Source organism: Mauremys reevesii, linkage group 5, assembly GCF_016161935.1.
Source record: "Mauremys reevesii isolate NIE-2019 linkage group 5, ASM1616193v1, whole genome shotgun sequence".
NCBI lineage: Eukaryota > Metazoa > Chordata > Testudines > Geoemydidae > Mauremys > Mauremys reevesii.
In genome coordinates this window covers 135,510,752-135,531,005 of record NC_052627.1, presented here as the reverse complement: position 1 = coordinate 135,531,005, position 20,254 = coordinate 135,510,752, and the positions used below count along the sequence as shown (strand labels likewise).

Here is a 20,254-nt window from a genome sequence, read left to right as displayed (position 1 = left end):
GGCAGAAGTTTGGATCCAGATTTGGACTTCTCTTGAGTGAGGCTCAAGATTTTAAGTCTTTAGAGTCAAATAAAAGTACATCCCAGCTTTTGTATAGGGATCCAAAGGGAAGCCTGGTGGCCCCTCAAGTGCCGTGTCTTGTCTCCTGCATGGTCAATACAAGATGCCTTTGAAGAAGGAGAGAAAAACCATCCTATTTACAACCCTGGCTGAGTCTGGGGGCCCCCTTGCAATACGGCTGTCCTCTTATCCAGCTACAGCATGGTTACAAGTTGTGTAGATGGGACTTAATTGTGAACCTTGACATTTATGTGGCCCTCCAAAACACAGCATCTGAGCAGCTCCACTGGGCTACAGCCCAGTTTTCTCACCAGCCCAGGAAGAGGCAATCAGGTTGTAGCTGGGCCCCCGACTCAGTTATTGTTGTAGCATATATGGCGCCTAAATGTCAAATCAGGGGCGGCGGAGCCTTTCTAAAAGTGGGGGGGGCCCTGCCCCCTCTGTAATGCCACCCCTGCTCCTCCTCTTTCCCAGAAGGCCCCATCCCCAGCCAAGCCGGCAGCTGAAGCCTGACCAGAGAGCCCGGGCCCCTCCACCTGTCCAGGGTGGGGGGCCTGAGAGGAGCCCCTGGCCCGTGTCCCCACCTCCTGGGCCCACTGCCCGTGGCAGGTGAAGGCTCCATGGCTCCACATAGCTACCTGGGTGGGCTCCAGCTGCCGGCCTGGCTGGGGGGTAGGGCCTCAGGAGGGAGAGGAGGGGCAGGGGTGGGGCCCGTGGGGAAAAGTGGATGGGCCAGGCCCGTCCACTTTCAAAAAGTAGGAGGGCCATGGCCCTCTGGTCCTCGCTATTCTGGTGCCCCTGTGTCAAATGCTATGTCAGGTTCTGGCCCCTCTCGTGGTCAGGCAATGCCCTGAAACATCAGGATCCCCAGCCTTCGTCACTTCAGGTTGTTAGAGATGCTGGATTCTGGAGACTCAAGTCCTCATCCTCCAGACAGGTCAAAACTTTCCTCACACTCTGTGACACAAAGCTGCCTCGGCCCTGTTCCAAAGCAGGGGTGGGCATGTTGTGGATCAGCTTCTAGTCCCCGCCTCGGGCCCAGTCCAAAGCCTGAATAAAGGCAATCAGAGTCTTTCCATCATCTTCCGTGAGGTTTGGCTAAGCCCCCATGTCTTTAGCCTCTTTGCTGAGCCAGCCAGGTCAGGGCCCGGTTAGTGCCAGCTGTGACCCGCTGTGACTTGTAGCCCACTAATGCAACCACAGACGCTAGCTCACTCATAGAACTGAGTCATCCCCGCTTTGGGTCTGGCTGCGTGATCTGGCCCAATGATGTCCTGCAGCAGTGAGTTCCACAGATGGTGTTGGTTTTCTAAAATATTTCCTTTTTCAATTTTTTTTTCAAATTAATTCAGTGCTGGTTAAAAACACCAGAGTGACAGCCCCAGTGACTGAATATCTCCAGGGTAAGTACACCACAAGCAACCGCAGGGCAAATGTCTCCTCGCTTCTCTGCCAATGTGCCTTAACTCTTTCCTGGAGTGACCATGTCTAGGGGTGAGAGGGCATTTCATGTCATTATTGCTATTAATTGTTTGTGCAGCAGCCCCTAAAGGTCCCATGGAGATCAGGGCATATGCATAGTCAGAGAAGGTCCCTGGCCTAGAGTTTAATCTAAATAAACAAGGGGCTGGAGGGGAAACAGATGCAGAGTGGGGACGTGACTGGTCTGAAGGCTCACAGCAGGTCAGTGACAGAACGGGGTTAGGACCTACGTTTCTGGGCTGTGCCCTGTCCATTAGACCACGCTGCCTCTCCCAGCACTCTCACCACAGACACCTTCTCAGGGCCTGGGCCTGGGAGGCCTGTAGCAGAATTGGGCCCTCGGCCTCTTAGCCTCACTCACTGGCGCCTGCCCTTGTTTAATGGGCAAGGACAGACAGGACCAGCCGCACGTCTCCCTTCAAGCCGAAGATCAGATCACGAACACCCAACGGCTGCTCGCTTCCTGGAACTGTTCCTGTCCCCCCCATCCCACCCCACCCTAGCTCAGGCTACCAGGGCGAGGCATCCGCATTCGGGCATTTCGCGTGTCACGGGCAGGGCTGTGTTTCCACTCCAATCAGAGCCATCTAACAGCTTGCTAAGTCACTGGCTAAGGGATCTGCATTGCTGAGGTGCCTTCCAAACCCTGTGACAGATCACTGACACCTAGCAAGAGATGGAGCCATCTCAAAGCATGCCCCCTCCCCAGGAGAGAGAGGAGGAGAAGAAACATGGAGAAAATAGGAGGGTCTCTTATTTACTAAGACATCCTTAGTGGCTGGTATAATTGTCCCCGCTGGAAAGATACCAGCAGTAAGAGTGCAGTCAGAGTGACAGACGTCAGTAGGAGCCGGCACTCTTCGCGTCAGTGCTATAATTAGCGAGGGAAATATGAGTTTCATGAGCTCTCAGACATGATCTTAGCTTGCAGCGAAAAGGAACCAATGATGATATCTTCCCCACTCCCCTCCTCCAAACCCATGGGAGAACAACAACAGCAGCTGTGTCGATAATTATACTCAGGCCAGCACAAGAAGTCATGTTGTTTAAGGCACTACTGGAAGGCACGCAGATACTACAGTGAGGAGCATGGTATAAAAACCTATATAGAATACAACAGAAACCTCCAGGAAAAACCTGGCTGCCCTAACAATAAACCCTAATACAGTGCTTTACATTCGTAGATCTCAAAGGGCTTTACACAGAGGTCAGTATCATAATCCCCATTTTACAAATGAGTAAACTGAGGCACAGAATGTCTCACTCTAGGTAACCAGGGGCAGAGCTAAGAATGGAACCCAGATCTTAGGAGTCCCAGGCCTGTGCTCTGTCAGGATAGGTAGTAGTGCTGGTAACTAAGTCAGTGGGTTTTTAAGGCAATACTGACTTATGTCCCAACGTGACGCTAGGCTGTGCTTTATCCATAAGATGTAAAACTAAGATCCTGAACCCCTTGTGATCATTGAAGAGCCCATTGCACTGTTCACAGGAGTAGAGAGAAATGGTCTCCTGGGCACATCTTTTGTGTCTCCCTAAATTCACCCTGCAGTTTCAGTCACATACAGGATTCTGCTATGCGTCACCTAAACTGTAGTGAGGTTCTGCTGTGCATTGCTAGGGGGCTACTATATCCCACCCAAGAGACAGCTGCATTTCAGGGCGAACCAAGGGATTCCTGTGTATTATCTGATTAAGTGTTTGGGGGCCTTTGGGGTGAAGCCGTTCTAGCACGTAGATGGACTATGATCACATTTGTCTTCAAAGCTGATCCACAATTCGCACAAAGGGGTGTTGCAGGAGAAGTCCCCAAAGAAGCAATTTCTTGCTGCTCAGAAGCCCGTCTAGTAGAACCAACTGGAAATTTTCAGGTGGCAGGTTTTTCAGCTGGGAAAATGCTATTTTGTCAAAATCAAAACTTTCTGCAGGCCTGTGTCCATTTCAATGACATTTTGTTCCGCAACAATATCAGACCAAGACACTTTGACCTTAGCAGGCCTTCCATTTCAAACGAACATTGTTTCAAAATGTATGTGATATTGACCATTATCATATGAAATGCAGTCAAAATCGGAATGGAACATTTTGATCTTATTGAACCGGAACATTCCCATTGACCCAAAATGAACTGTTTGCGCGAGTTTGGTTTCGATGTTGCAGAACTTTGTGCAAAACGAAAACTCTGCTTCCCGTGCAGTTCGCCTGTTTAGGAAAAACAAGGCTACTTGGGAGCAATAGGCAAGAACAAGAGGGATCCAAAAAATCAAGTTAGGAGAGAGCTTGAGGGAGCATTTCCACTCAAGTCCTAGAGGACAGATGAAGCCTGACTTCAGCAGTAGAGCTTAGCCACACAGGAAAGGCCCCGAGATGGGAATGGGGAAAATCACCATAACTCTCCAGCCAGGCTGGACAACACAAAGCCTGACCCATCATCTGCCCCCCGTATAACCTCCCTGCACACTCCCCACTGATGGCAGAAGAGGGCAGGAGAGAAGAAGTGTTACCCTAAGTGCTTTGGCAACAGTCTGGCTCCTGCTGCTCAGCCTTCCCCACCATGCATTTTCCCCGCTTTATTTTATTTATTTGGGCTTAAGCATTGCAAAGCTACATGGGAAAAGATTTGAACCAGCCATCCCTCCCCTCATCATCTTTATTGAGCGTGACATATACAGCCAGCCATAGGCTCCTCTCTTATTGGGTGGCACATACTTCCACCATCCCATCCCATCGCTTCTCTGGAAGCATTACCTCTAGGGTGGTTCACTGCTCATTCAGACCTCAGCCTCTCTGCTGGGATGGAGAGGGCCGGACTGGCTTTGGCAGTGTGCACTCCTATTTCCAGGGGAATGGAACGAAGCCCCCTAGATGGCTTTCTGGCAAATAACCAGTCAAATTCCTTGAAAACTACAGGAAGTAAATGGACTGAAAATCTAAATTTTCTAGATCAGGAGTGGGACTAAATGCCCACCCAAGAGGAAAGAGCCCTCCTCATGCTGCTCTGAAGACGATGCAAACCTGCATAGGTCCAGGCACGCAGGAGTAAGCAGACATGGCATAACCATTTACCCCAGTCCTGCCTTGATACAGGAGCAAGGAGTGGGCAGAACCTGGGCTCCACCCCCACCACTCACTGGCCAACAGCTGAGCTGGCACAAGGGGTGTCATAATTTGCACCTGGCATACGCCAGCAGCACATGGCTACCCTTTGGAAAAGGTGTGGAGGGGCAGAGATGTGTCTCTGAGGCACAGCACCGCCCTGGGGCTATACACCACACCTTGCTCCGGGCTGTGCCTGACACACCACCTACCCCTGCATCACTGTGTGTACACCATGAGCAAAGCTCTCCCGTCCATTCAGTCCGTCTGCTGACCTGGGTCACAAGTCCTGCAGCTCTGTAGAAACTTAAAATACACCTAATAAATAGAAGTGTCCCTGTCCAGCTTAGCTGCTGCAGCTGCCGGAGTGTTTTCTTAGGTCTAGTTTGCCAACCTTTCTCCAGTAGTTCAATAATACTTATTAGGAATTTATTGTTCTCTGTGGGATTTTTATATTTAGCTGCCTATACAGGAAAACCACATTTTTATTGCTGTTGGACACAGCATCTCTCTCTGTGGCTCCTCGAGGCTGGTGGGTTTTTCGTTGTTGTTGGTTTTTTTCTCCCTCAGCTCCCTTTTGTCTCTGCCCCCACTCCCATCCCCTGCTAATGCAAACCACTTATCTATGAAGCAAGAACATAAGAACGGCCAGACTGGGTGAGACCAAAGGTCCATCTGGCCCAGTGTCCTGTCTTCCGACAGTGGCCAATGCCAGGTGCCCCAGAGGGAATGAACAGAACAGGGAACTTAGCGAGTGATCCATCCCCTGTTGCCCATTCCCGGCAAACAGTGGCTAGGGACACCATCAAACACCAGGCTTAAGGACTCCGGATGGCTCCCCCTGAGACTGAATCATCTTCGAGTACCATGTCTGCTCAGCTCAGTGACTGACATAGAGATGCATGAGACAGTGTGAAGCGTCCTGCACCGTATGTAAGAGGGCTGCCATGTCACCTGAGTTTGGAGAGGAGCAGACCCGAAGTAATCCTTTGGGCTGCCAGGGCCTTCCCACAATGCCTACTCCATAACACGAGGGACGTGGATGTGAGGTGAAAGACCCCGGCTTGGGGGATTTGGACTACACCATGAGCTCGGGGTTTGATGCCCCTGCTTGTGTTCACATACCCCCAGCTCTCATTGAGCTAGCATGAGAATAAACAGCAGTCTAGCCACGGCAGCCCGGGCAGCGGAGACACGTCTTAGCTATGCTGTGTGCCCACCACATTCAGGCAGGTTTGTACTCTGCACAACCAATCATTTCCATCACGTACCTGTTCAAAGGCCAGTTCGAGGTAAGCAGGTGTCTACGTTGGGGAAGAGGCCAAGGCCTAACTGAACAGCAGTGACTGAGCCCCCCTCTTGCCCTTCAGAAAGGTTGTGGTGTGAGCAAAGCCTGTACCACCTGAGCCCAACAGCCCTGAAAATGTGAGGAGAAAAACTCTATCCGCTATTTGTTTGGGGAACCAGTTCAAAAGATGAAGGAGCAGCAGGGATTTCAGTGTATTTACACGCTTCCCAATTTGGTCTGGAGGGGCCACAGAGCCTCTAAGCGAAGTGACCCATGACTGGAGACAACAAGGGGGTTTATGTTAGTCCCAGTAGCACAGGCCAGGTTCTTTCTGAGAGTGGGCGAAGCGGGTCAACCCCAAAGCCAACCTTCTACCAAACCCAAGCAGAGACAAACCTTTGTCTCTTTTCCACATGCCTGCAATCCCTCTAGATCCTTCCTGGACCCGAAGACAAGACAAGACAGCCTATACTTGCTGTGTCCCCAGTCCGGGTTTCCCAGTCGGAGTGGTGAGGGGAAGCATGCTAAGGCATTTGCATTGTTGGCTGGTTAGCCAAGATGACCCATAGAGAGAGAAGAAAGCACCCATCCCACCTGATGAGGGCTAGACGTCTGCCATGCAAAGACCACTGCCCATCCTGCTGACCAATATTGTCTCATCAAGGGCTAGAGCCTGTCACTTTTACCCACGTGGGTTAGTCCCATTATTTTCAATGGCTCAGACTGTGGAGCTCCTACTTAGCCGAGTGTCCTGGTGTGAGGTGAGCCTCAGAGCTAGGAGACATAGAGAGATGGAACTCTCTGCTCCCTCTAGAGGGGAAAAAGCTCCGGTCAATCTCATTTACATGAATTATAATGTTGTTCACACATAGGTCCACATACTGTGTTTTGTTGCTTTAGCTGAAGTTTGCGTCCATTCTGATTGTATAAATGATACCAGAGTGTTACTGGAGCTATACTCATGAAAGGGCACAGGAATTGTGTATGATATGCCCTGGAGTTAGTGGGTCACCCTGATCTTACAGATAGTGCACTCTGGTTTAGGAATGGGATTCAAGCTTAGCAAGTGGTGGAAGAACATTGTGTCTTAGAAACCTGGAGATTGCTCCCAAACAGCAAGGACTCTGTCCAAGGAGGGGTTTTCTTTTGGTCTGGATTCCTAATCTGGAGAGTTTGAACCCTATGTAGAGTGATTCCGGGCTTGGATTGGAGTGGACTTGGACCAAGCTAAACTAGTAGTAGTGGGTACAGAGCTGGCTTTGCAGCAGGGCCTGGGTGGATTGGTGGTGGCATAGTGGGGTTACCCTCACAGGGAGGCCCATCCAGAGCAGTAGTGGTGCAGATGATGGAACAGAACTGGACCAAGTAGCTGCATGTTGACTGGGACCTGATGGTGCGAATGTTTTTGGATAAGAGCAGGCAGGTGGAGGAGAACCATGTCCTGATGCCTGTGAGTACCACTGAATCTAACTGGACGCAGGACTGGGGTTGGAGGTGGGAGGAGATTGTTTGTTGTCCCACGGCCATACTGCACTCTGCCCCAAGGAGCAACGATGTGAGAGGAACAGAGCAGTGAAGGTGGGTCCTTCAGGCTGGCTTAGAGAGGCCTTTCTGGAGCAGCCATCTTGGAAACTACAGGAAACTGGTCCTCCAGGGGCAAACAACAGGGTAATCAGAGCCTGACAGGCTCAGCTAAAAGGCACAGCAAGTCCCTAACAGGGCAGTCCCTGGCTGGGAGCAGAGATGCAGGGAAAGGTGCTCCCTTCTGGCCAAAGGCGCCTGAGGACTAGATGGGGTGTATCTCTGGCTGCACTGGCATAGCTGAGTTTGCATGGAGAGAGGGTCCTGAGCTAAGGGAGAAGATAAGGGGGCCAGCTGGAAAGGGGCCTGGGGAAGTAGCAGCAGTGAATTGAATGGAGCTGTACGGGGCTGCTGTTTGTGTCCCTGGGCTGGAACCCGGAGCAGTGGGTGGGCCCTGGGTTCCCACACCAGCAAAGTTCCATGAACCTCGAGAAGGGTGGGACAAGCGTAAGCTAAGTGCCGAGAAGGGGCATCAGCCCATGATGTCAGCCTCTGTTGCCCGCGTGTTAAATTTTCAAACAAGCTTGGGAGGAGCTCGCGGTGAACATCTGCAAAACGACCCCACTGTCCTCCTTCAAATCCTTCCTCAAAACTCTCCTTTGTCGGAATGCCTACAAAAAAACGTGACAAGGGCTAGGCGGCTGCCATGCAAAGACCGCTGCCCATCCTGCTGACCAGTATTGTCTCATCATTTCCTCGGGCTCCCTCATCTGTTCGTCTGTATCCATCTGTCGCGTCTTTGGAGCAGGACCCATCTTTTTGTTCTGTGTCCAGTGCCCAGCACAGTGGGATCCTGGCCCAGGACTACAGCTAGGATAATATAAATAATACATAGGGAGAAGATGCCTTGAAAACCCCCAGATGCAATGTAGATCATAGACCTTAGCAGCAGACATGCCAAACCCGCAAAAAAAATGCAGAAATTGGGCTTGTTTTTGTCTTAATTGGCTTGTGAGTTGCTTGTTGGCTAGTTTTTGGCTAGTAGCTTGTTGCTTCTTTTTTTTTTAATCGGCTCCCGGCAAGCAGGGACGAGGGATTAGCTTGATTTTTGGCTTATCGTGAAAGTTGGGTGCTTATTTACCGTGTGAAATTGGCAACGGTGCTTAGCAGTCTAAAGAGTGGAAATACATTTTGCCTCTGAATTAAATCTTCCCAGCTAAGTACTTAGGCTTCCTTAATTAAATCTTCCAAAAGCATTTAGGCATCTAACTTCTACTGAAATCAATGAAAGTTAAAAGCCTAAATACTTTTGAGGGTCTGGGGCCTTAGTCCCTTGACAAAGGCTTTTTCCCATGCATTGACTCTGTCCTGTTCCATGTATTTGTAATAATGGTTTGACATTATCGTGAGATTTCCATGAGGTTGGTCATAGCTGCTTGTCCTTCTTCCAGGCTCCCCATTAGATGTCTGCATTTTCTGAAGGCCTTTTTCAGCCCTTGGGAAACTCAGGTGGAATAGACTCAGTGACTCTACCCCATATCAATCTGTCCCTTCCCAGCCCAAAGCAATAGCCCCAAGCTTATAATTTTTATTTTTTTCCCCATCAGATCTGGAAGCCATGGCTAACTCCCTTTAGCGAACTCCTTTAACTTTCCCTGCTCGTTAGCTGTGTTTCAATAGGAGTGAACTCCCAGTCACCCTTTACTTGAATGAGAAAAATTACCTCATGCCCAGTCGTGTGTGAGTAAAATTCCCCTGCTGTTTCAACATCTCTCTTTTACAGGAATCCCAGTTAAAACTAAGAATTTCCCCTAGTAATATTCACTCCAAACTTCCCCCTTCTGGCTTAGAGCTAAAGTTCATCGTGGGGCAAAATTAATAGAGTTCAAGGCCAGAGGGAAACATTACGATCTTAGCCTCACCTGTAGAAGACAATTCCCCCCAAAGATTCCTGCATCAAGCCCATAACTTCTGGTTGAACTACAGCAGATCTTTGAGCAAGACACCCACTCTTGGTTTAAAGACTCCAAAGGATGGAGAACCCACCACAGCCATAAGTAAGTTGATCTGGTGGTTAATTGCCCTCACTGTTAAAAATGTCTTATTTTTAGCCTGAAATTATCTAACTGCAGATTCCAACCATTGGGTGTCATTATACCTTTGCCTACTAGGGACCATCTAGTCCGACCCTGTGCATAACACAGATGTGAAAATTTCACTGTGGTTTCACCATGGGAAAGGAATGGGGTAGAGAGAGACCTAGAGAATAGGGACCCAGACTGTTAAGAGTGCTCTGGCTCCTCTGCAGCTTCTGGTGAAAGCTGCTGGTGGCTGGAGCTGGCTGCAGGGGGTGGCTGGTGTGTCCCTAAGAGCAGAGGAAAATGAAAGAGAAGTTGAGGAGCATCCGGCAGGGCAGTGTTGGGGAAAGTTTGCTAGCTTTGCTCGACCAATCAGGTAAAGGACATCGGTCCCAGAGCTGTCACACCCATCCCTTCCTCCAGCTCCAACCTCGCTTATATCTATTTAAAATACTAGCAAATGAAGCCTTTCCCCCCTATCTTCCATGCTGCCTCCAGTACAGGACACTCTTGCACATGGCATTTTCAGCCAAGTGTGTCTAAGGCCTGCGTCCGGAACGAGGAGGGAGCTCAGTGCTGTTGCCTGTTGGAGACACAGGAGAAGAGTATCCCAGAGCGGCTTGAGACGCACACATAGGCAGGAACAGCCAACATGCATTCACCAAGGCCCTGACCCACCTGATTGCCTTCTATGATGAGATAACTGGCTCTGTGGATATGGGGAAAGCGGTGGATGTGATATATCTTGACTTTAGCAAAGTTTTTGATATGGTCTCCCATAGTATTCCTGCCAGCAAGTTAAAAAAGTATTGATTGGATGAATGGACTATAAGGTGGATAGAAAGCTGGCTAGATTATCGGGCTCAACTAGTAGTGATCAACAGCTCAATGTCTAGTTGGCAGCCAGTATCAAGCACAGTGCCCCAGGGGTTGGTCCTGGGGCCGGTTTCGTTCAACATCTTTATTAATGGTCTGGATGACGGGATGAATTGCACCCTCGGCAAGTTAGCAGATGACACTGAGCTGCGGGGAGAGGTAGATATGCTGGAGGATAGGGATAGGGTTCAGAGTGACCTAGACAAAAGAAATCTGATGAGGTTTAACAAGGACAAGTGCAGAGTCCTGCACTTAGGATGGAAGAATCCCATGTACCGCTACAGGCTGGAGACCGACTGGCTAAGCAGCAGGTCTGCAGAAAAGAGCCTGGGGATTACAGTGGATGAGAAGCTGGATATGAGTCAGCAAGAAGGCTAATGGCATATTGGGCTGTATTAGTAGGAGCATTGCCACAGATCAAGGGAAGTGATTATTCCCCTCTATTTGGCACTGGTGAGGCCACATCTGGAGTATTGCATCAGTTTTGGTCCCCCCCACACACACTACAGAAAGGATGTGGACAAATTGGAGAGTGTCTAGAGGAGGGCAACAAAAATGATTAGGGGGCTGGGGCACATGTCTTTTGAGGAGAGGCTGAGGGAACTGGAGTTATTCAGTCTGCAGAAGAAATGAGTGAGGGGGGATTTGATAGCAGCCTTTAACTACCTGAAGGAGGATTCCAAAGAGGATGGAGCTCAGCTGTTCTCAGTGGTACCAGATGACAGAACAAGGAGCAATGGTCTCAAGTTGCATAGGGTGAGGTTTAGGTTGGATATTAGGAAAAACTATTTCACTCAGAGGGTGGTGAAGCACTGGAATGGGTTCCCTAGGGAGGTGATGGAATCTCCATCCTTAGAGGTTTTTAAGGCCCGGCTTGACAAAGCCCTGACTGGGATGATTTAGTTGGTGTTGGTCCTGCTTTGAGCAGGGGGTTGGACTAGATGACCTCCTGATGTCTCTTCCAACCCTGATCCTCTATGATTCTATGATTGCGCTGGTGACGGAGCTGTCTGCCGGCACTTTTTGGAGAGCATGGATAATTGACTGAGAACAAGGAGAACTTGACTGAATGGGCCATGCCTCGTTTCCATTTGAGTTACATGACAGTTTGGGGTATTCTGGTTGAAGCTAAATGAGTTTGGGGGCCCTAAAACACGTGACCTTGTTGGGAGAGACAAGGACAAGACATCGATGTTGAATGTGCCAGAGGCCACCCTGACAGAGACCGCCGTCAGGCCCTGTTGGGTGAGGGAGCCCGGGCAGCCCTATAGAGGGGCAAAGTTCTTGCTTGCAGCTGTGAACGCTTCTGTGGTGGTGAAGATCCTGTACAAATCCCCAGATACCACTGGTGTCTCTCTGAGAGCAGAGCCAGGACTGCGGGAAAGCAGCAGCTTTGAGGGGATGGAAGATGGAGAGTGGTGGCAGAGCAGAGCGGAGCAGAGCAGCTGGAGCAGAGCGGAGGCAGCTGGAAGGCAGCAGCAGAAGCAGCAGCAGTTTATCCAAGAGACTCTGCTGTGGGCCTTGTTGCCCAGCAATTAAGGCTGAAATCAACTCAGCTCCGTCAGGTGGGAGCAGCCGAGGCAGAATGAAAGAAGTGTCTAAATGCCCCAGCCACTTACCATTGCCCAGAGGGCTGAGGTTGGGACTGTGGTTAAGGCACCTTGGGGGATGGGCATCCTACCTCATGGGCTGTGTTGATTTATTAATTGCTGGTTTTCCCATGTTTATTCTCTTGTCTCCCACTGCCCTCCCCCCCAAAAAAGTTCTCTTTGTTTTAAACCCTGGACTCATTGTAGCGAGTGGGGAAGACTTGCCCATTGGGGCACCCGGGATGGTGTGTATTGTTTTGCAGGTTTCTGGACAGGGCATCAAGCCAATGTTAGTTAAGTCTTGAAGGAAAGCCCTAGAAAATCGATCCCGGCCCTTTTTACTGCTGACTGCTCCTGGCAGGAGGGTTACACATCAGACCAGGGGGAAAAAACCCCAACCCTCGTCTTGAATAGAAAAAACACACAAACTCCTACTTTTTCAGTGTGTTTGAAGTCCTGTGTAATGAGTTCTTCAGAGTCTGTGGCACATCGTTTTAATCACTGGGTGAAAATCTCTGGCTTGTGTTTTGCAGGAGGCCAGAATAGATGATCTCTGTGGTCCCCTCTGGCCTTAAACATCTATGAAGAGCCTTCCTTTAACAGTCAGCCTTAAAAGTGATTGGAAGGCCACCATGAAAAGTACCATGGCAATGGGTGCTGTCGACACACTTAAGATAAATGTAAAGCCCGGCCCAGCTATGAGGATAGATCAGTCAACTTAAATCTCTCCCTGTGTAGAAAGGTAAGTTCGTTGCTGAGCGGCAGCTTGTGTTCTGGTTTTTATTTGAGATGGTGCACAAGAAATTATAAGGGAGAGAATCTCTCCTGCTTCTGGGTATGAACCAGCCTCTAACTGACCGAGGTGAGGAAGAATCTTCCCCAATGGGCAGATTTAACAGGGCTGGGCCTTTAAATACAGGACCCCATTGCTACTGTTGGGGTCTTGGCTTGGTTGGGACCAAGGCATTCTGGGGGTTGTAGTTCCCACAGGGCCTGATGGGAACTTGAGGCTGAGAATAGGGCCTGCTGGGAAAGAGAGGAAGCAAGATATAAGAATCAGCTCTTTGCACTGCAGAGAGAGACCTGACTTGAGCTGTCATTGGTTATTGAGGGTCTCCAGTGGCTGGAGCGAGGACCTGTGCTGGGGTCCCAGCAGAAAGGGAGTTAAGGAAGGACCCTGGCAGGGGCTGTGCTGAAGAAACCTATATTCCTGAGTGAAGCAGGAATGTCTGAGACTCAGGGCTGGATTCTGTGGTAAGGGAGGGGCACAGGCTCCTCCATGCCTCAGTGGTGCCCCCTCAAGGTGATGGGCCAATCGGCTTCAAGGAGTTTCTTGTTTGATCTCTAACGTTTTGCCCCTCACTACCTTGGGCCTGATTCCCAGTTACATTCGTTCCCTTGCATCACTCCAGCAGGGCAGAGGGGCCTTAAAATGAGAGTTAATTACTTTTACACACCGCGCACTGCCAAGGAGGTGTAACAGGTTCTTCATGTCAATGAGATCCAGGCCCTAGGTGCAGTATAGCCAACCCCAAGTATCCCAAACTTAGGAGTCTGGGCCCCAAAAAGCTTAAAGAGGCTTAAAATAGTGAGATCTAAAAAAATAATAAATATTGTGTTCCCTTTGTTGGCCTTGTGGGTTGTGAGCCTTCAGGGGCCAGGTTTTCAAGCTCTTCTCTTCACCCACAAGGACGAGACGCTTCCTTCTTTTTTTTTCCTTTCAATGAAATCTGAGATTCCCATCTAATCACCTGACTCTAGGAGCTGGGGCTTCGAGAAGACCACCAAATACTGCAAGACTTGCAAACAAAACATGAGAGTTGGGAATACTTGGGGGAGGGATCGCTCAGTGGTTTGAGCATTAGCCCCCCCCCAAACTCAGGGTTATGAGCTCAGTCCTTGAGGGGGCCATTTAGGGATCTGGGGCAAAAATCTGTCTGTAGATGGGTCCTGCTTTGAACAGGGGGTTGGACTAGATACCTCCTGAGGTCCCTTCCAACCCTGATGTTCTATGATTCTAACACTTTCCCATTAGCCAAATCCATTGAAGTCAAGGAAGAGACCCCCAGGGATGGATTTTGGCCCATTGTCTTCCTAACTGTAAGGTGGGATAGTGGGGGTGTGCAGTCTATAGGAATTTTTTTCTAGTGATTAGGGCAGCACACTGGGAGCTAGAAAGTTGGTTCTGTTCCAGGATTTTCCACTGACCACTATGGCTGCAAGAACAGTGAGTCAAAGACTACGACACTTAGTGATGTATAGACATAGGGCTGTGTCTAGTGGGGAGGGGTAGCTCAGTGGTTTGAGCATTGGCCTGCTAAACTCAGAGATGGTGAGCTCAATCCTTGAGGGGGCTACTTAGGGGTCTAGGGCACAGTTAGTACTTGGTCCTGCTAGTGAAGGCAGGGGGCTGGGCTTGGTGACCTTTCAGGGTCCCTTCCAGCTCTATGAGATAGGCATATCTCTATATATTCTTTTGGACAGTGGGTGAATTTCACCCTAGGTGCACTTGAACAAGTTACTTAAGCTCTTTGCATCTCAATGCATCCATCTGTAATGGAGTCGAGTTATACTTACTCCCTTGTTGGGGACTTGAGAATTAATTCCCATTTGCTACGCATGTTTGAGAAAGCAGCTATTTAAGTACAGAGTTATTCTAGCCGGAGTGAGGCCGTTTGGAGCAGAATCCAAGCTGTTTACTAATACTTGGATTTCAAGGCCGGTCCAAAGATAACCCAAGTCTAAGTTACATTCTTGGCAGGTGGCACAGCATGACAAGGGCTGCCAAGCTCATCCAAGAAGGAATGGAGCACCAAGCACAAATCGGATTGGACGTGAACTACCTGTTCTGGAAAGAATGGCCAGGGATGGAAACAATGTGAGACCTCTCTGATGCTATGACTGCAGGAAGCAGGAATGTGGCACTCTCCACATACGTGTGATGCTGCTAAAGTTATTCCTGTGAAATTCACATGCTTTTATTAACTGTCCCCAGCTCATCTGGGCTGAAAGCTGGGGCAAGGGCCTGCTTGCTGTTGTTAGGGAAGACTGAGGAGTGAGAGCTCAAATGTTTTGGAAGGGACAGGACAGTAAATGCTGAGCAGAGTCCATCCACAGGAGAGGAGACTACAGTGTGACTTTATTTGCAATGGAGTTTTATCTGGCGTTGTGTCTTCATACCAGCTACATCCCAGTGTGCTTTGCCGTGCACACTTGGGCAGTTGCATGAGAAATATTAGCAGAATGGGAGAGAAATGAAGAGGAACTGGCAAAGGGGAGCAGAGATGCTTTCAGTAAGGGAGGGTGAACTTCTAAAGCAGACCAGACGAGAGCGTGAATCCGAACCTTTCATGCAGATGCCCCGGTACTGTGCAGATTTGCAATTCCAATCTAGATTCTGCATATGAGACCTAACTCTACTCAGAAAATTGGACCTTGGGGCTCAGCTATACACAAAGTCTGCATGTTTCTCCATGTCTTTGAATCTGGAGTCTGCAAAACTTGAGCAAGTCACTGAAGCCAAGATTTTCAAAAACTGTCTTAAAATTAGGCTCCAAAGTCCATATTCAGTTGCCTAAATGAGTGCACTCACTTTACAGCAGGGCTGAGCACTCCACATTGACTGCAATGGGAGGTGCTGGTTGCTCCACACTTATGAAAATCAGGCCATGTATTGGATTTAGGAGCTTAATTTTAAGCACCTGTTTTAGAAAATCTTGGCCTTAATCTTACCGGAGTTCCCCAAAGGAGATAATAATACTCATGCACTTTAAGGCCGGAAAGGACCATCATGATCATCTAGTCTGACCTCCTGCATGTTGCAGACCACAGAACTTCACTCACCCATGCCTGTAATAGCTCATAACCTCTGGCTGAGTCACTGAAGTCTTCAAATCTTGATTTAAAGATTTCAAGTTACAGAGAATCCACCATTTACTATAGTACAAACCAGCAAGTGACCTGTGCCCTATGCTGCAGAGGAAGGCAGAAAGTCCCCAGGGTCTCTGCCAATCTAACCTGGGGAAAAATCCCTTCCTGACCCTCAACATGGTGATCACTTAGACCCTGAGCATGTGGGTGAGACCAGCCAGCCAGACACCTGGGAAATAATTTTCTGTAGTAACTCAGAGTCCTCCCCATCTAGTGTCCCATCTCTGGCCATTGGAGATGTTTGCTAGCAGTTGCAGATGGTCCATGTGCCATTGTAGACAATCTCCTCATACCATCCCCTCCATAAACTTATCAAGCTCAGCCTTAAAACAAGTTAGGTTTCCTGTCCCCACTACTCCCCTTGGAAGGCTGTTCCAGAATTTCACTCCTCTGATGGTTAGAAACCTTCATCTACTTTCAAGAATAAAATTGTTGGGGGCCAGTTTATGTCCATTTGTTCTTATGCCAACACTGGCCCTTAACTTAAATAACTCCTCTCCCTTCCTGTTGTTTATCCCTCTGACATATTTATAAAGAGCAATCATGTCTCCCCTCAGCCTTCATTGTATTACGCTAAACAAGTCAAGCTCCTTAAATCTCTTGTAAGGTAGGTTCTCCATACTGAACCATCGTAGTAAAGTGCCTTGATATGGTTAGATAAATAATGCTAGGAAGTTCAGTATTGCTAATTATTGTTATGGCAGCAGTTACAGCTGGTGCTCTTACACATACTCTGACAGGATACTTAGCACAAGAACGAATGTTTAGTCTTGAAGAAATACTGTGTTGTTGGTTTTGTTGTGTGGCGATCCTTTGACAGAATCTGCGGCAAACAGCAGAAAGTTTGCTCTCTGCTTTAGTCTCTATATTTGCAGGTAATTACTGGGACAGAGTAGTTTTCTGGCAACGAGGCACTAGCGCATGGGCTGAGATTTCTGGAAGAGGGGAGTGCCTAGGTGCTGTGTTGGACCACTTCTGTTCCAGGACTGGTGAATGTGTGTAAATAAAGAAAATTACACTTAGACTATAACCAGACTTCATATAATTCATAATCATATCTCCTCTACTGGAAAGCCAATCTGCAAGCCCCCAGAATTCTGCAACCTCTCAGCGAATGGGCAGCATTGGTGTCAGCAGTTGGATGCTGGTGTCAGAAAAAAGGGCAATATTATTTTAGCCCCTCAGGACACACGTCTTTCAGGAAAGATGTGGACATATTGGAGAAAGTCCAGAGAAGAGCAACATTAAATGATTAAAAACAATGAGGAATCCTTGTGGCACCTTAGATACTAACAAATTTATTTGGGCAGAAGCTTTTGTGGGCTAGAACCCACTTCATCAGATGCATGGAGTGGAAAATACAGGAGCAGGTATAAATACATGAAAAGATGTGAATTGCCCAGGAGCGGCGCCAGGGTTTTTGGCGCCCTAGGTGGGGGTCCTTCCGCGCTCCCAATCGTTGGCGGAAATTCTGCTGTGGGGAGGGTCCTTCCGCGCTCCCGGTCTTCAGGGCACTTCGGCGGCGGGTCCCGGAGCAAGTGAAGGACCCGCCGCAGATTTGCCGCCGGAGACCCGGAGCGCGGAAGGACCCCCCGCCGCCGAATTGCCGCCAAGGGCGGCAAAATGTCGCCCCCCCCCAAATCCTGGTGCCCTAGGCAACCGCCTAGGTCGCCTAAATGGAAGCGCCAGCCCTGGAATTGCCTTAAGTGTGAGGTCAGTCAAATGAGACAATTCAATTGACAGCAGGATTCCAAGGGAGGAAAAATAACTTTTTAAGTGGTAATGAGAGTGGCCCATTTCAGACAGTTGACAAGAAGGTGTGAGTAACAGTAGGGGGAAATTAGTATTGGGGAAATTAGGTTTAGGTTTTGTAATGACCCAGCCACTCCCAGTCTTTATTCAGGCCTAATCTGATGGTATCCAGTTTGCAAATTAATTCCAGTTCTGCAGTTTCACGTTGGAGTCTGTTTTTGAAGTGTTTTTGTTGAAGAATTGCCCCTTTTAGGTCTGTTACTGAGTGACCAGGGAGGTTGAAGTGTTCTCCTACTGGTTTTGAATGTTCTGATTCCTGATGTCAGATTTGTCTCCATTTATTCTTTTGCGCAGAGACTGGTTTGGCCAGTGTACATGGCAGAGAGGCATTGCTGGCACATGATTAGCGGTCTAGAAAACATGACCTATGAGGGAAAATTGAAAAAATTGGGTTTGTTTAGTCTGGAGAAGAGAAGACTGAGAGGGGACATGATAACAGTTTTCAAGTACAATAAAGATTGTTACAAGGAGAAGGAAGAAAAATTGTTCTCCTTAACCTCTGAGGATAGGACAAGAAGCAATGGGCTTAAATTGCAGCAAGAGAGGTTTAGGTTGGAAATTAGGAAAAAATTCCTAACTGTCAGGGTGGTTAAACACTGGACTAAATTGCCTAGGGAGGTTGTGGAATCTCCATCATTGGAGATTTTTAAGAGCACTTGTCAGGGATGGTCCTAGCCATGAGTGCAGGGGACTGGACTAGATGACCTCTTGAGGTCCCTTCCAGTCCTACAATTCTATGACTCTATAACACATCTTCGGAGCTACAGTTCAAGAAACAAGCGTACTGCACACAGTGTGCTAAGCCTCTGACGGCAAAGAGCTGCCAGTCTAGCTTCCCATGTCTGTGTGTTTTACATTACAAAGCTCATCCACAGTTCAACGAATTGGGACAGCTCTGGAATCCCAGTCGTTGTCATCCAGCCCGGCTTGATGCTTCCCAGGAACAGCCTGGTGGTGGCTTCTATTTCTGACAGAGGAGATTATTTCATAATGTAATTAGATGAGGAGTTTAGGTTTACATGGGGACTGGGGTATCTATGTCTCCATGCTGTGTAAATCTAAACTCACGCTAATTTCACGCAGTCCTGCTCTCATGGGGAGCAAGGCCTCCTCCGTCCTGTTTACATTTTCCTAATTACCTCATTTGTTCTGTGTTTACAGAGGGCTCGGGTTTCTGAGGAGGCCAGAGTGAGGCATGACAATTCTACCGGGATGGGCTTTGATTGCGCAGGTCTGTGCCGATCTGAGGAGCGGCTCGGATGGCGGAGATGGGGATATGCTAATTGTCCACAAGAATTTGAAGGGTCTAACCAGCGCAAGAGATGGATTGGTCCAAGGGCGTAGAGTTAGGAGGAAGGAGATGAAATTAAGGAAGGAAACTATAGGCCGAACTAAAATCAGGAAATATTCCCCATCAGTGAAGTCAATGAGGCTGTGGAAAACATTCCAAAGGGAAAATGGAGGAGACCTGTCTCTTGGGATGAGAGCTGCCCAATGGACTTAACCTTCTCTTGTGTGTGTGGCCTGTGGATGACAGTATGCAAAGTCATGGAAAAAATTTTAAAAGAGAGAGTGGTTACGGAGCAGGAGGCCGATGGCAACTGGGATAGTTTACAGCATGGATTAAACCAACCTGATCTCCTTCTTTGAGAAAGTAACAGATTTTTAGACAAGGGAAATGCAGTGGATCTAATATATCTAGATTTCAGTAAGGCGTTTGATGCATGAGGAATTACTGGTTAAATTGGAAAGGATGGGGATTGAAATGAAAATCCAGAGGTGGATAAGGAGCTGGTTAAAGGAGACTGCAGAGGGTAGTATTGAAGGGAACTGTCAGGTTGGAGGGGGTCACTAGTGGAGTTCATTCAATCTATTTATTGCTGACCTGGGAACCAAGAGTAGGAGTGGGCTGATAAAGTTGTTGGGAGAAGGATCAGGATATCCTCCAGGGAGATTTGGATGACCTTGTAAGCTGGAGTATTAGTAACAGGATGAAATTCAATAGTGAGAAGTGTAAGGTTATGCATTTAGGGATGACTAACAAGAATTTTAGTTATGGAGGAGGAGAAGGACCTAGGAGTCCTGGTTGATCGTAGGATGACCATGAGCAGGCAATGTGATGTGGCAAATGCGGTATTGGGATGCAGTTATTTCTAGTAGGGATAAGGAAGTGCTAGTCCCGTTATATAGAGACCTCATTTGGAGTATTGTGTGCAGTTTTGGTCTCCCATGTTTAAGAAGGATGAATTCAAACTGGAACAGGTACAAAGAAGGGCCACTAGAATGGTCCGAGGAATGGAAGGCCTGTCATATGAAAGGAGACTTGAGGAGCTCGGTTTGTTTTCCTTAACCAAAAGAAGGATAAGAGGAGATATGATTACACTCTTTAAATATATCAGAGGGATAAATACCAGGAAGGAGAGGAATTATTTCAGCTCAGTGCTAATGTGGACACGAGGACAAACGGATATAAATTGTCAGTTAGGAAATTTAGGCTAGAAATTGGTTTCTAACTATCAGGAGTG

General features: G+C 48.5%; 1 long non-coding RNA gene across 1 annotated transcript in view; it reads left to right on the top strand.

The window, feature by feature from the left end:
• The window catches only part of LOC120406597, a 43,833-nt gene extending 28,961 nt beyond the window's left edge, over window positions 1–14,872 (top strand). The window contains exons 3-4 of the long non-coding RNA XR_005599384.1: window positions 12,521–12,729; window positions 14,749–14,872. This is a non-coding gene — a long non-coding RNA (uncharacterized LOC120406597). The remainder of the gene's footprint in view (window positions 1–12,520; window positions 12,730–14,748) is intronic.
• Window positions 14,873–20,254: the final 5,382 nt, after the last annotated feature.